Source organism: Carassius gibelio, chromosome B12 (genome assembly GCF_023724105.1).
Source record: "Carassius gibelio isolate Cgi1373 ecotype wild population from Czech Republic chromosome B12, carGib1.2-hapl.c, whole genome shotgun sequence".
Lineage (NCBI taxonomy): Eukaryota > Metazoa > Chordata > Actinopteri > Cypriniformes > Cyprinidae > Carassius > Carassius gibelio.
Genome location: NC_068407.1, coordinates 1,469,996 through 1,488,016, shown reverse-complemented (window position 1 = coordinate 1,488,016; position 18,021 = coordinate 1,469,996). Strand labels below are relative to the sequence as shown.

Here is an 18,021-nt window from a genome sequence, read left to right as displayed (position 1 = left end):
TATATCTCACAATTTCTACTATTTTCTCACGTTTGTCAAAAAGGGCAGACTTGTGCGATGAAAACTTTAACTTTTTTTATTCTGTGGTGGAAACATCTACTAAATTGTAAATGCACCAAAGAAAACTTTACATCGAAGTACACATTGCTGTAAAGAGGTTGTAAAGTTTACACTTGGGGAAAAAAATATATATTTTGCTCACTCAAATATAAGAAAAACAAACCTATCTGTATAAAAGCAGCCAATGTTAAAGATACAATTAAAATTCTGGCTTTTTTGGAGCTAATATAGCAGTTTTGCGCATCTTCTCTTAATTTGATATTAAATCATTGACCGGATTAATATTCATGAGTCCAATGAAACCTCAAATTTCAAAATGTGCATCTCTGTATCAAAACACAACTGTACAAGCAATCTAATACACACACACACACACACACACACACACACGCCTTTGTTGATTCTTGCAGTATAACTCTGTTCCACTCTCAATATCATCCCTCTCTCCTTCACTCATTTTCTCCCTGGACTTTCTCTCTCCAAAAATACTCACTCATCTGCACTGCAGGAGAATTACAGGCCATCTCAGCTATTTCACTGAAAACCATCTGCGCCGTCGATGCCATTTAAACAGACACCTTCACACCTTTATATCACCAACTCTCTTACTCGGTCCGTTATACCCTTCCCCAAAGGACTCGCTAAATATCACAGACAGCTGCACTTTTTTTATTGTCTAAAATTCCCTGTACAGTTTACTTGAAAGATATGAAATAAAAATGCATGCTCAGAGGTTTTCGTGAGATTCAGTTTATGGGTTTTAATTGCACCTGAGAGTGAGTTTTAGCTCACTATAACAACAAAAGCACCTGTAACACAAACACTTTATATAACAGTCACAGAGGAAAGAATGAGACACTGCATGAGCGTAATGACTCCTCTCGGGTATCGGCAGTGCCCGGGTGACTTCTGCATGTTTACAGGCAGAATCATGCTCTTATTAAACAGCGGCACAGAAACCGTCTCTAATGTCAACAGGCACAGAGCCGGATCTGTGCTAATATTAGCCGCTGCATGACTATCTGACTGCAGTCCTGAGATTCTGCTTTAGAGGACGACCTTTCTTGAAGACTCAAAATTTGTCTTTTGTGGCTTGTATATTACACTGCTCATTCACTGGGACAATGTATCAATCGATCAGTAAAAATTCACCACTGCTATTTATCAACAACAGCCAGGAATGTTATATTTTGATATTATTTTTATGCCGTTTAAGACGTGTAATATGAAACTGTTACAAATTCTTACAACAAATGAACACAGTCAACAATAAATGCTCCCGGTGTTGTGCAATGGTTCATGAGATTTTTTTTAGTATGTGTGCCAAAAAAAATAAATAATAATAATAATAATAATTTACTGATATTTTTACATTGTAAATGATTTAAAGCTGCAGTCGGTAACTTTTGACGCTCTAGCGGTTAATAAACAGAACTGCTTGCGTCTTGCGGAAGAACATCGTAGCCGGAACTACTTCTCTCTGTTTATGTCTATGAAGAATCACAAAGGTACTGGGTTACTCCGCCACGGTACCCCCGAAGCAATCTAAAATAGTCCGAATATAAACACTTATTATAGGTGCACCCTAGTGATTCAGGACAAGCCAAAAACACGGTTTGGAAAATGGATTCATGGTGTACTCGCTTATTATATACATTTTTCTACATTTTGAACACAAACAAAGTTACGGACCGCAGCTCTGATTGGTTGTTTTTTCCTGGGAGCGATGGATTTTCTGCAAATGGCAATAGGACACTGGGAGGAGCCAGAGGAGCTTGATTTTTTCAGAGATTATCGGTCTCATATTCTACTGTCAGGACATAATGACAGGTTTAACAAATATGTAAAAAATATATTTTTATTTGAAAGTTAATTTGAAAGTGAAAGTGGTAACTTTTTACAAAAGTTACCAACTGAAGCTTTAAAAGCCATCATCATTATTATTATTATTATTATTATTATTATATATTTTTTTTTGATAAATTGTACTTTTATTTCTTCATCAAAGTGTGGCCAAAGGTTTTATTTGTGCTTTGTCATCATTGCAGTTTGATGCGAGTTCTTCCAAGGCACTAAACACTGGCACATGAATTTATTTTCTTCATTACAGGCAATGTATTTATGTTTAGAGTGTTTACTACAGTTATAATGTGCTTTATTGTTCTCAGTGGCATCCACGCTAATGTTAGTCTACATGCAATTTCTGAATGAAAATTATTTCTATACTATTTTTAAGTGTAGGATTTACCTTTTACTCAAAAATTGCCTGCAAAAAAAAAAAAAAAAAAAAAACAAACAAAAAAAAAAATACAAAGAAATGGCAAGTAATGCACTGAATTAAACGTGACATCTTTAATAAAATACAAAAAATAGCTTTTTCTTGTGAAATGTATAATATTTGTTAAAATATTTTTACAGTGTTAACAGACAAGTCACAAAAATAAAACTTCAAGAATGTAAATTTGTAGCATTTGTAGTTATTAATTTATAGTTGCTTTATTTGCAACTGTAAGAAATATTTTTTACACGGCCATTCATATGCTGAAATTGGACAATTATAAGCTGACACATTATATGCATGTGTAGAAAAATTATGAGATCATTTTAATGTTTTCTGTAAAGTAATCCATTAAAGAAAACTTAAATGTGCAAATTACAGTGTATTGCTTTATATCAAATAAAAGAGGAAAACCTCCCATGAGAAATGACGACCAGAACAAAAGAGAATACAAACTGAAGATAGCTGTAACAGAAGCTCCTTCTGATCAAACTGATCTGCGTGGATTTCTATGGACTGATGAATATATTTGCCCTGAATTATAAGAACGGCGTTCTGTCGAGCACAAAGAGGTGAAAGCTGTATCCATAGAGATGGGCTTCGAGTCAAACGACTTCATTAGAAAGTACACGATCTTCCTTCCTCCTTCACTTCCTGTCTGTCACTCATTCACTTTCTCTTGACACTTCAAATAATGCACACTGCTTCCTGTCCAGAGGCACACCTGTCACACTGACAGAGTACATGCATATGAAGCAGGCTGCTGAATGTCAAATGCTTTCTGTGAATAGGACAGGCCTCTACAAGTAATGTGAGAGGAATTTCACTTCATCTAGTGCACAACTGACCCCAGTTTTTGGAGAATCACATATTCCTGAGAACCCATATTTTACATTCAACGTCAAGTTTAGATCCAAAACCGTGCCAAATCCATACATCAAAAAGTAAACAAAATTACTTTAAAAATAGCGTGAACTCTAAGGTAAAAAAATATGCTAAGTTATTCAAAACTAGTTTAACGCATGGAACAAACATTTACTGTAAAATAAGTACAAAAAATAAAAACTTTAGCCGAAAAAGACTGTTAATTGGTTAAAAGGAAGTTTCCTTACTATATATAAAAAAAGTAATAGATATAGTTGGTCATTTTACAGTAAACGTTAAAATTTATATTTGAAATTGAAAACCCATAAACTGAATTTCATGTATGACACTTCATATTCCTTACGTTAATGTAGCTCAGCTTATTCTAAATTAAATAAAATTTTATTCATTTAAATCTAAAACTTAATTTGAATAAAAAGTAAAAATAAATAAATAAAATCAACCCCCACCCATCAAAAAAGAAAAAAAAAACCTATTAAAACTTGCACACAAACAAATTTATATATATATATATATGTGTGTGTGTGTGTGCGTGCGTGCGTGCGTGTGGGTGTATGAAAAAAAAAAAACCTACAGAGAAATCACCAATTGTCCTCCTTATGTTTACACTTCCAGACACCTCCCACATCCGAAACTCTATTAATAAAACTACTATTTTTACATTTTTGAAGAAAAGCACGATGTGGTGTGGGATGAGTTTCACACAAAACTTTGGTTTAGAGACATTTCAATTCCCAACCGTAGGCATGAGCTATACACACACACACAGTATATATATTTTCTGTTTTACAATTTACAATGAATCATTTCATTGCTTCTTTCATCATTATCTCTGTGCTGTCAAACAGATATACGAGTCAGGTGACAGAGGTGACTTTCAGTCTTCCATATATTATCCTTTCTTAATCACCATAATAATACCAAAGATCAGAAACCCCATCTGTCTGCCTGAAATCATCCGTGACCAACATCACATGTACAAGCATGCAAGTTGTTCTTCAAACAACGCAACATGACTTGAGGAATCATTTATGTCTGTAATGCAATAATATACAACGTTTCATGGCAAAGTTTAGTACTTAGCGTCAGGAGTTTGCTCAAATCCCTTGTGCTAAAGCATGAGTGATAGTAATAGGGAAGCTCGCCTTAGCAAACACCACTGAAAGAGCCAAAAATAGCATGTGCTGATGTGGTCCAATGTATCGTATTAGCTCCCGCTCTCACTTACACACACACACACACACACACACACACACACACACACACACACACACACACAGAGTTCCTACAGTCTTACTTTCTCCTCCTCTACTTCTCTACTTAATAGGATTGATCAGCTTGTGTCTGTGAAACACAAACACACACCTGCAGTCCTGAGCCCAGGCCGTTTATTAACACTGATACCTTCAGGGAGCGCATGAACTTTTCTACACCTACAGATCCGTATAACTGGGTAATCCTCATAAAAACTGGTTCAGGCCTCATTGTTTCTTAAAATCACACAAAAAAACTCGAGAAACTCTCTTCTTCATAAACAAAGTGAAGTTCATTTCTAGAAACAAACAAACAAAAAATGCTCTGTGAATGTATTGGCATGATAATCAAACAAATCTGAACTAAATAAATGTAGTGTAGTATTAGTATTTTTTTTTTTTTTTTTTCAATTTTCCTTAATGGTGATTCTCATTAGAACCTCAAAGATTTCTTTGTTAAAATATTTAATTCAAATTAAATTAAACAAACCATGATTAATAAGTGTGCAATTTGTATAAACATTTACTGTTAAAATGTTTTTTTTTTTTTTTTTAATCAGCAAAGCTGCATTAAATTGATTAAAATAATAATAATAATAATAATAATTTTTATAAAATAATATTAAAATATTTATATTCGCAAATAAATGTTGCTCTTATGAACTTTCTATTCATTAAAACAAATTCTAGAAAATCACAGTTTTTACCTAAATATTATGCAGCATATCAGTTTTTAACATTGATAATAATCAGAAATGAACCGCAAATCAACATATTGAATGATTTACAAACGATTATTTGACACTGAAGACTAGTAATGATGCTGAAAATTCAGGTTTGATCACAGAAATAAATGTCATTTTAACATATATTACCATAAATTAATAGTTATTATAATATAATCCAAACATAGTCTCTAATTTCTTAGTTTTTTTATTTTGAGGTGAACTGGACTGGACATGTTCATGACAGGTTTCGACTTGCTCAGGTCTCTTGGGTTCACACATAGAGAACTACGTAACACAAATTAAATAAACTTCATCTCTCTGAGGATATTAAAGTCTATAATGGTGATAAAGTGAGTGAAAATGATAAATCATTCCAGGATAGAAAAGACAAAAAAATTACCTTCCTTTAGACAGCATTACACAGACCTTAAATCCATGACCTTTCTAACCTCGTGAGGTCACACACACTCAAACAACATAACTGTAATTCAATCCTCATGATGCACACTAATCACTTCAACCATCATCTACACAAATGAACACAATTATCCACTTAGCTGGATGCCATGATGCATAAAAGCCCGACAAAGCCATTTCCACGCAAACCCTTTCAGAGCCAATTATTTGATTTCGGGATGAGAATCCATGAGGTTTTGATCATACGGTGGATATTAATGGCTGGTTGCCCTGCAAGACTGCCAATCTCAGATGTGGTATTAAATAACATCCAGGATGAATCACATTTCAAACTCAAGAGATGGAGTCTGAATCGAATCATCGCTGGTCAGACAGCAGGTTTTTCATGGTACAAGCTCACTAATGGTCTCAAACCAATTTAAGGCGCATGCACATGTATTCTGTTAAGTATATCTTGAGATGCGGTCACTAGGTGGATTGAAAACAACACCAAGTCAACTGATTTAAATGCAGATTACAGTGATCAGTGCACCATAATTTGATCTCATCATGACATGCACATCAAATGCATTTCAGAGCTGAATTACTGTTAACGTGCGAAGCTCTGATTCATGTGATTTAGAGACAGATGGAGAGAGTGGGAGAGCGACAGGAGTGTGTGAAAGGAAACGTATGAAAGGTTATTGAGGGTATAAAGAAAAGGAGATTGTAGAAAGCAGAAAGCATGTGTGGGGAGTAGGCGGAGGGATGAAAGTGTTTCTCACTGATTCTCGAGCCTCATAAGAAGCGTGTTATATGAGATGACGACAGCCTGAAAATATTAATCAGACAGACAGAAAGAGACTGAGAGAGAACTGATGTAGACAGTGTCATTGTACGCCATGCTTAGAACATGCAAAATTAGACATAATGCAGTAATTTAGCAGACGCTTTTATCCAAAGTGACTTACAAAGTAGAAGCAATCAGACCAACAAGAAAGCAACAATATACAAGTGCTGTGGCAAGTCTCAGTTAGTCTAGAAAAGTCTAGAACTAGCGAGTAGGTATATTGGTGCAGCGCCATTGATTGTCTTGTAGGCAAACCTGAGTACCCTGAATTTGATGCGAGCGACTATATGCAGCCAGTGCTGATGAAAAGAGGTGTGAAGTGAGCTTTCTTCAGCTCATTGAAGACATCTATGGCTGCTGAATTCTGAATCAGTCCCTGTTCCTGTTGTTATACAAGGAAAACCTGCAGGATTAGCATTGTAGCAATATGGTCTGTGAAGCTTAACTGATAATCCATCACAACTCCAAGGATCCTGGGTGTCCTGGAAGGAGTTATGGTTTACAAACCTAGTTGTTTAGAGAGGTTGTGATGAAGTGGTAGGTTGGTTGAGACCACGAGCAGTTCGGTCTTAGCAAGGTTGAGTTGAATGTGATGAACCTTCATCCATCCAGACCAGAAATGTCTGTCAGACAGGCTGCAATGCGAATAACTATTGTTGGTTGATTTGGTTGGAATGAGAAGTAGAGTTAAGTGTCATCAGCATAGCAGTGATATAAAAACTCATGCTTCTGAATGAGAGATCCTAAAGATAACTTGTAGACAGAGACGAAAAATGGTCCAAGCATCGAGCCTTGAGGAACCCCAGTAGCAAGACGTTGTGACTTATATATCTCACCCCTCAAAGACAGCCTGAAGGACCTATCAGAGAGGTAAGACTTGAACCACTGGAGTGCAGTTCCTGAGACACCCACGTTCATGAGGGTGGATCTGGTGTCTCACTGTGTCAAAAGCAGCAGACAGATCCAGCGAGATGAGTACTGAGGATCTGGAAGCTGCTCTTGCCAGTCTCAGGGCTTCAGTAACCGAGAGCAGTGCAGTCTCAGTTGAGTGGCCACTTTTAAAGCCAGATTGGTTGCTGTCCAGGCGGTTGTTCTGTGAAAGAAATATAAAGAGTTGGTTGAACACAACTTGCTCAAGCGTCTTTGCAATGAATGGAAGAAGGGATCCAGACCGATTGTGGCATTTTCTAAAAGTACTGGATTTAGAGAGGTCTTCTTAAGCAGTGGGGTTACCGGAGCCTGCTTGAATTCTGTGGGAAATATACCAGAGTGAAGAGAGGAGTTGATAATGTGAGTGAGAGCAGGTATAACGGATTATACAATTATATATCATGCCAACATATTAACCCTGATTGCCAAATACCTAATAAACCTACAGTATGAGCCATAGCAGATACAAGGACTGTGTTAATCTGAATTTTGGGTGATGTAAAGTAGAGATTAGGCTCATGTCTAGAAAACACTGTGGCCAATGACCTACATAATGCTTAATGATGTCAAAGAAGATGTACCGGTACACACATATACCACACACATATATACATATATATATCTAATTAAAATGTGAACTAAATTATCAATAGACAAAGCACTCCTGTACAGTAAATCAGCCAAGCAGAAATAGTTTTTGGCTGAAAAGTCATGAAACACATATCTTGAGTAAAGATGAGATATTTTTACAAAAAAGTAAATATACATTACCGTTCCAACGTTTGGAGTAGCTAAAATCTTTTTATTATAATTTCTTCTGCTCAACGAGGATGCATTTATTTGATCAAAAATACAGTAAAATCTTAAATATTGTGAAATATTATTAGAATTTAAAACAACTTGTTTCTATTTGAATATTTTTTTTATATAATTTATTTCTATGATCAAAGCTGAATTTTCAGCACCATTACTGCAGTCTTCAGTGTCACATGATCTTCAGAAATCATTATATTATGCTGATTTGCTGCTCAAGAACCAATTCTGATTATTATTATTATTAATGTTGAACACAGTTGTGCTGCTTTTGTGGAAACTACAGAAAGCTCAAAATAATATTTTCTAATATTATAATTGTCTTTACGGTCACTTTCGTACATTTTAATCTGACCTTTGTAGATAAAAGCATTAATTTATTTTAAAAAACAATCTTAGCAACCACAAATGTTTGAATGATGGAAGCAACATAATAGCATACATTTTGCAATTCACTACACACTTGTCTGAAAAACTGAAAGGTGTAATTTTGAGTATCAAATGGGTTACTCTTAAATGTGCCTCAACAAATCACTTTAGCACTGAAAAAAAAAAAAAAAAATGGCACACTGCAGCTTTAAGGACACTCATGAAAAATAATATCTTGATTAAATTACGGTGCCAATTTACCAACAATGCATCAGCGTGCATTTACAGTATTTCCAGAAGACGACCGCAGGAAAAAAAAAAACGTGCATGTCACAATATGCTGAAAACTACATCTCATCAGCTGTAGAGCATATAAACTTCTTTTACATCTGAAATGAAGTCAAAACTAAGGTCAAAAAGCTCGTAGACAAGTATGTTATTATAAAAAAGGAGCAACTATGAAAACATGAGGAGTTTTAAAGGTTAAACAGAATAAACAGTGAGAGGTTTCATCAATCCAGGATAACATCGGTCTTTCTTCATGCTGTCTGAAACCCTCTGTGCGACATCAAAAGATGAAGACGAAACATCATACCTGACCCTCAGACAGACAACACAAGCTATGACTCATAATTTCATCCGTCTGATCGTCTGTTTACGTCTTTATCTATTTGCTTTCTCGCTCTTTCTCTCGCCGTGCTAAAGGACATGTCATTTGTATCCCGAACAGTCGCGGCACCTGCAGCTTTGTGTCAGACACTATAATTAATCATCCTTAAGAAGTCACACATCTCTCTCAGGACAGCATCTGCTGTAACCGCCAAAACCAGACAGAGAGAAACACGGCTCTTTCAACAGGGACCGAACGACTGAATGAGACCTAGCAGCTTTCAACAGCGCTAACGATACACTGATGTATTGGCCAGGGCTTCTCGCATCACTTGTTAACCACAACAGCTTCACCGATTAACACAAGTGTTAGTTTCTACTTGTGTCAATTGTGAAATATAACAGCAGTTCTGTCAATGAATAATAACCAGTTTTGTTTGAGGTTTTGAATGCATTTTAAGTGAATATTGTGTAACATAATATTGCTGCGTAAGTGTCATTTGTCATCATTATGTTTTGTATATTGGCATTATATCTTAATGTAAGGCGAAGACATTGATTTCTAGAGAGCATAATGTCTGAAGGCCGATATAATACAACTTAAAGAACTAGTTTACCCCAAAAGTGAAAATGTCCTCATCCTCAGGCCATCCTGTAGGCGAGTTTGTGAATGTAGAGAAATGTAGTAATCCATCACTTGCTCATCATTGGATCATCTGCAGTGAATGGGTGCCGTCAGTATGAGAGTCCAAACAGCTGATAAAAACATCTCAATAATCCACAGCACTCCAGTCCATCAGTTAACATTGTTTGTAGTGAAAATTGTGTTTCTTAAGAATCAAATCTAACATTAACAGTTGCTTTCAGTTAAAATAAGAGTCCATAATCCATAATTATGTTTACTCCAGTGGAACAATCCATCTCCTGTTGTCTCTCACATCAAAACCGACTGAGATATTTGTTTAGAGCTGTTTTGGACTGTTTTCACTTATTTGATATGTGCAGACTTCTCTCCTGATTCAGGTCAGATATCTTAATATTGGATTTGTTTCTTGCAAACACACAGTTTTGGCTTCACAAGACTTTAAATGATGGACTGGAGTGGTGTTGATTACGTGTGGATTGCTGTGATGTTTTTATCAGCTGTTTTGACTGACGGCACCCATTCATTGCAGAGGAGCCATTGTTGAGCAAGTGATTTACAGTAATGCAGCATTTCTCCAAATCTGATGGAAAAAAAAAAGGGGAAGAACTAAAATTTGTATTAGCTGACACTTATTGGCAGATAATCTCAAGATAACAAAATATTGGCTAATTAGCTCGCCTAGTTAATATATAAATATAACAGTACATTTGACGAAATATTGTGTGAAATACTTGGTTCCAGCCATTTTTGTACATCTCATTTTCTCATTATTAAGTTGTACCGTGTGTGTGTGTGTGTGTGTGTGTGTGTGTATGCATTATTATCCATTACAACAGCACTAACACACTTCACCTCTCAACAAGCATACAAAAACAAACAGCTGAGATCATAAAAACTTATGCTTTGATTTATAACCAAACATAAGCAGCACATCAGAAATGATGAAAAGAACACCACATCAAATCAATCACATTAACACAGATGCATAGCATCCGAGTGACCTCAATGTCCTAGAATGAGCAACTGGTTGATTCCAATGAAGAATTTACAAAATGATTGCACCATTGAAAGCCAAAACCACCAAAACCTACATAATCCAGCTGTATTTGAGCATTTAAAGGTCGCCTGTCCGGTGTCCTTTAGGACAGGGAACCTCAGGCCACATCTCGTGGAAATCAACACTGATCCAGCATGTGTTTGAATATGACATTTTCCCAGGACAAACTGCAATGTTTCTGCATGCTGCATGCAACAGCATGGCAATGCATCAGGACACCAGCTCCGTGTAAAAGCCAGCAGACACGCATGAAACAAGAGAAACTCTTACCAGAGGATCAGGTGGCTGTATGGATGGAGGAATGCGGGTCTGCTGCTGGTGTGTTACTGCAGTCCGCGTGCACTCAGCATCATCATCATCATCTTCTTCATCATCATCTTTAAGAGGCTCAGTCTGGGTTTGTGTGGACAGTTCCGCTGGCGGTGCTGAAGTGGACAGCTCCTCGACTCTGTCTTGCATTCGTGTTTTACGGAGGAATGAGAAGGACAGCAGGGAACTGAGTGTGTCTAACTAATAGAGTCAGACATCAGCCCCGCCGGTTAGAGCACGAGGTGTGTTCCCAATCACACTCTACCATACTACTCCTAATAGTAGTGCAGAACGGACGGAGGGTGGAAAGTGCTGCTGTTATCTGTTGCATTGGGTAGTTCTTCCTCCAGGGGGCGCATAGAGGCTCATTAAGTCGAATACTCCACTGAAGTGCATTGGAATTTAAGTCAAAAATATTGGGGACATTAGATGGTTTATTAAACATAGGTAGTATATAATCGCTTAAATATATTGATTTGAAAACATACTGGCCGATATGCATATTGAAACTCATTCTAGTTATCTTCACAAAATCATTTAAAAAAAAAATGAACTGGTAACCGCGGGTGATTGTGATTGGCTCGTACGGAGTAGCGCTGAGAAATGTAACACTTAGTTGCTCTTTCATCAATTCAAGAAGTACAGAAAATTTTTAATTAACAGCATACACATTTAAATGTATTAAACGGTGAGTAACGATGGGGAAAGTAACATGCACCTCGTGATCTTAATAATAATAATAATAATAATAATAATAATAATAATAATAATAATAATAATAATAAATAATTTTAAAGTAAGGCTTACAGTTGGCTCAAACGGTAATTCAGTAGTAACGAAAATAATATGCCCAAATAATATATAACATAATATAATAAATAATATAATTACCAAGACATTAATAGCTTTCCCATCAATTTGAGTAAAAATAAATATTATTATGTCAGTTTATTGAGTGGTCCGCTAAGCCCCGCCCGTTTTCACACAGGTTTCATGTTGGTCGCATCCTCTCTACTCGCTCTAATTCTGTGCAGTATGCAGTGCGTTAGTGTTCCAGTACAGACGCAGCGCGCATGCTCAGTGCTCGCGTGCTGAAATTACTGACAGGTGTGACGAGTTTTTCAGGTCGAGTCTCAGGAGGAAAACAAACCATAAAAACAACCGCCGTGATCCCAAATTAATAATGCGAGTCTATGAAAATAAAGGTTAAAGAGAGGTTCACCACTTATATCACACTATAAGTGATTTATTTCTGATCTCCATCGGTTTGATTAGTGTAGGTACAAATAAATTTAACAAAATAAGTATGTTGAATAATGTTATACCTATTTACTTTTAACAATTTTTTTTTTCAAATTGATTTTGTGATTTTTACATAAAAAAATGACCTATTTGTAAAAGACATGCTACATTCACTCCTATACTGTATACTGTAAATGTGAATTCAGTTAGACCATTTCAATGTCAATTTTTATTCATACATTTTCTTTCCTTAATCTTATTTTAAATCAACCTTTTTTTATTTTCTATTGGTCTCAACATGCATGGGTTATGAAACGTGCTAAAATAACAAATGGTAGATGACTTTCAAATGCATATGAATTAAATCTGACTTTTTTTTTACACAATCCAGAACCAGTTTTAGGGCTCAGCAGGGATAATAAAGCTATATGACTAATAATTCTGTAATTCAGGTCATCAGGCCACCACCTTCCTTCTATTCAAGTGGAGTAATTATTTTTTTGTAAAGACATTGCACATAGAGTTTCAGGATTCAAGCAGGGTTTCTGTGTACAAATCAAAAGTAAACCTCCTTTTCTTGGAACCAGAAGTCAAACTCCTCGGCATCCCTGCCTGCATAACTATGATCCAAAACCATAAAAATAAAGAGGATTCAACACTAAAACCCATGCTTTACAGCACTGGTCTCAAACTCAATTCCTGGAGGACTACATCTCTGCACAGTGCGGCTCCAACTCTAATCAAACACACTTGATCCAACTAATCAAGCTCTTCAGTATCACTAGAAACTTCCAAGCAGGTGTGAGTTGAAGCTAAACTTTGTAAAGCTGTGGCTCTCCAGGAATTGAGTTTGAGAATACAGCTGCTTTACAGAAACAGTATTTGTAAATCTCTGCAAATTTCCACTTCCTTCCTGCAATTAATAAAAGGCATTCATCCATCCGAAAGCATAGGTAACACTGCCCTCTGTTGGTTACACAGCGTGAAGACGTTAAAACGTGAAAACATCCTACTTACTTTCTATTTTTTTTTTAAGTAGTTCACACGAAAGTTTAAATTTTTCTGAAAAATTACTCACATTCGGCCCGTTCAATAGTTTGTTTACTCCATATTTAGAGAAATGTAGCAATCCATCACTTGCTCATCAATGGATGCTCTGCAATGAATGGGTGCCGTCAGAATGAGACTCCAAACAGCTGATAAAAACATAATAATCCATGCGACTTCAGTCCATCAGTTAACATCTTCCAAAGTGAAAAGATGTGTTTGTAAGAAACTAATTAATTCTGACGGCACCCATTCACTGCAGAGGATCCATAAGTGATGTAATGCTAGATTTAACCAAATCTGTTCCCATGAAGAAACAAATAATCTGCATATTGAATAACGTGAGGGTGAGTACATTTCCAGCAAATGTAAATTTTTGGGTCAACTACTGTAATAACATACCATTAGATCCAAGCAAGACCAGATACTTCCAAAGCATTGTATTGCATAAGACTTTATACTTTCTCAGCAATTTGCATAAAACATTTATGCACTTAATTTACAATCACACATTTACAGAATTATACAAAATCAAAGCACATTATATTTTCCAGCTTCAATCCTTTTCACACTGAGGTTTCAAAGTGCATATGAATCAATATCCATACAAGTCACATTTAAATAAGAATTCCTATATTCATAATGCATTATAGTTCCTAAACATTAAAGCCTTCTCATCTATTATTAGATTAATGGGAATAAAAACATAGAGCAATCAAGTAATGTTTTACAGAATCTGTATGGATGATATCAAGGAAGATCTGCATCCCTGTTCACAGATTTGTGAAGCTGAGAGAGAATCTGATGCTCCAGTAAAGCTGAAGGACTGTAAACTGTATTTCATAAGTGCAAAATGACAGGTGAACAAAGGTCCACACGCAGCAGGTGCTGGTTCTGACCAATCACAGGCAGCAGCTCTTCGTCCGGGATCCAATCAGAGCTGTTGCTGACGCAGAGGTGATGGAGAACTTGATTGTGGCGAAGCATTGAGCAAAAGGCTTCTTTAGGAATGTGAGGCCCTGTCTGAGGAGAAACACAAGTATGCAAGATTGATGAAAAAGATAATATTTTACTAATATTCCTGCAGCCTTGGATCTGAAATACTGGTGCAATATAAAACTACTTAAACACACGTTTCAGACATCTCTCAGAAGTTTGTCAATACGTTACTTTTTTTATTATTTATACTTTTTTTCTCAATAAAGTCACAATTATTATATTATATTATAATTGTTAATTCCATAAATTTACAAGTACACATAAAAAAAAATTGGCCAATACACTCAAAATCAGTTCCCATGAAGAAATAAACTCGTCTACATCTTAGTCGGCTTGAGGACTTGGGTAAAGTTGGTTTTATATTCGCACATTCGCCACTTTTCCCACATTTCCGCGTTCAATAACTTTCAAATTATATGTGCTAGAAAGTTTTTCTTGGCATATTCTGATCCGCGACATCATTGTGAACCAAACAGAATGGTTTCAAAATCGATCAAAATGGCCAAATATTGTTTTTATGGCATATTTAGAAGCGAATGTCCGCTGAATGTCCAACATAGTGCTGGATATTCGTTAGGCACCGTCTAAAAAGGTCGATGTTTTTTTTTCATTGTGTGCGATCAGACAAGTATTCTAGAGCCAACCACAAATGTGCCAGCAAATACCACTTACATGATGTCTTCTAATGCTATAGGTTTTCCTTGAGCAACAATAGAAATTATACAGATGGTGTTTGAAGATATGTTTAAGAATTAAAAAATAATAAACGTACATAAAGTATAATTTAGTGTATAATTTAACAATTCAGACAAGTGGAAAATCAAGTGTAATCTCTTGAACATAGTTAATGGCATAGTTAAAACAACATTTTTATATATTTATTTACCTCAAAATGAACATGAACTGTGTTGATGTGTTGGTTTTAACAATGACATATGATTTCTTTTAATAGGTTTTAAAAGCATGGGTCAACTTCTCCGAAGCAAGTTGGAACATCTTGTCTGGATCATACAGAACATACTACAGCCGTGTCTTGCATTTTATTCACCTTTGTTGTTTTTTTCTGATTTTAAGTATAAGAAAGACGTAACAGTGTAACAGTGTTCTCCAGGTGTTGATTGGAAAAAATGGCTGAACTCTTTGATGTTTTTCTGTTTTATGAAATCTTTGTTTAACATTAAACTCTCACAATTCATATGCATTGATTAATGTCTGCAATCCTGCAAAAATGTTACTTTGCCTGGTGCTGAATCCATCAGATTATTGACAAGTATTCAGAAATCATGACAGCAAACACAATGTTGATTTTGGGTGAACATTTCAAAAACTATGGCAAAACTTTCTTCAAGATGGATTATAAAGAATTTGTGCTTCACATATTTAATTTGAACATCACGGTTTTTATGGGATTCCTCAATGACAAGTCACCCACTTCAACAGCTTTTGAAAGAAGGGAACATGCTAAAGTAGCAATATATTTATGTGACCCAAGTTAACATAAATCCAGTCTTGTATTGTAGATGTATGTAGTGTAGACATTGAAAAAGATCCATACCTATGCACTTGTCCACTGACACAAATTCCAGTTCAATAACTTAAAAAAAGGCTGACATTGATGCAAAACAGGCTGCTAAATATTTATGTGACCTTGTAGAACATATCAAAAGTCTTGAAATACAAGTATTGGCCATAAAACATGCATATGCAGCATCACTGTGTTTCTTTATAGACACACCATAACATCACTTCCAGTTCAATAAGTCTGCAAAAAAAGGCTCACACTGTTAACAATGAAGTTGCTATTAATCTGACCTTCTTCATCATATCAGAAGTCATAAAAGAACAAGGATTTGCTCTAAATTATACATTTACCACATCTCTCTATTGCTTCATAGACACACCATGACTTCACTTGCAGTTCAATACCTTCTTAAAAGAGGCTCACACAGTTACAAAACAAGTTGCTAAATAATTATCTGACCTGGTAGAGCATCCCAGAAGTCTGGAAATACAATTATGGCCCATGAAACCTACATTTGCAGTATCCATGTGATTCTTCATAGACACACCATTACTTCACTTGCAATTCAATACCTTCTTAAAAGAGGCTCACACAGTTACAAAACAACCCGCTAAAGAGTTATCTGACCTGGCAGAGCATCCCAGAAGTCTTGAAATACAAGTATTGCCCATAAAACCTACATTTGCAGCAACCTTGTGTTTCTTCATAGACAGACTATTATTTCACTTCCAGGGTAATTGCTTTCCAAAGAAGGCTAACTCTGTTACCAATCAAGTTGCTAAATAATTATCTGACCTGGTAGAGCATCCCAGAAGTCTGGAAATACAACTATTGCCCATAAAACCTACATTTGCAGCATACCTGTGATTCTTCATAGACACAGCATTACTTCACTTCCAGTGCAATAACTTTTTAAAAGAGGCTCACACTGTTACAAAACAAGCTGCTACATAATTTTGTGACCCTCTTCAACATATCAGAAGTCTTGAAATACAAGTATTGGCCATAAAATATACATTTGCAGCATCCCTATGATTCTTCATAGACACAGCATTACTTCACTTCCAGTGCAATACATTTTTAACAGAGGCTCACACTGTTACAAAATAAGCTGCTACATAATTATGTGACCTTGTAAAACATATCAGAAGTCTTGAAATACAAGTATTGGCCATGAAACCTACATTTGCAGCATCCCTGTGTTTCTTCATTGACACACCACAACTTCACTTCCAGTTCAATACCTTTCCAAAGAAGGCTCACACTGTTACCAATCAAGTTGCTAAATAATTATGTGACCTTGTAAAACATATCAGAAGTCTTGAAATACAAGTATTGGCCATGAAACCTACATTTGCAGCATCCCTGTGTTTCTTCATTGACACACCACAACTTCACTTCCAGTTCAATACCTTTCCAAAGAAGGCTCACACTGTTACCAATCAAGTTGCTAAATAATTATGTGACCTTGTCGAACATATCAGAAGTCTTGAAATACAAGTATTGGCCATAAAACCTACATTTGCAGCATACCTGTGATTCTTCATAGACACAGCATTACTTCACTTCCAGTGCAATAACTTTTTAAAAGAGGCTCACACTGTTACAAAACAAGCTGCTACATAATTTTGTGACCCTCTTCAACATATCAGAAGTCAGGAAATACAAGTATTGGCCATAAAATATACATTTGCAGCATCCCTATGATTCTTCATAGACACAGCATTACTTCACTTCCAGTGCAATACATTTTTAACAGAGGCTCACACTGTTACAAAACAAGCTGCTACATAATTATGTGACCTTGTAAAACATATCAGAAGTCTTGAAATACAAGTATTGGCCATGAAACCTACATTTGCAGCATCCCTGTGTTTCTTCATTGACACACCACAACTTCACTTCCAGTTCAATACCTTTCCAAAGAAGGCTCACACTGTTACCAATCAAGTTGCTAAATAATTATGTGACCTTGTCGAACATATCAGAAGTCTTGAAATACAAGTATTGGCCATGAAACCTACATTT

At 35.9% G+C, this 18,021-nt stretch overlaps 1 protein-coding gene across 1 annotated transcript in view; it reads right to left on the bottom strand.

Annotated features, from left to right (window-relative positions):
• Positions 1–11,430, bottom strand: part of LOC127968801 (PH and SEC7 domain-containing protein 1) — a 50,033-nt gene extending 38,603 nt beyond the window's left edge. The window contains exon 1 of the mRNA XM_052570142.1: positions 11,145–11,430. The gene's annotated coding sequence lies outside the window, so the exon portion shown is untranslated. The remainder of the gene's footprint in view (positions 1–11,144) is intronic.
• Positions 11,431–18,021: the final 6,591 nt, after the last annotated feature.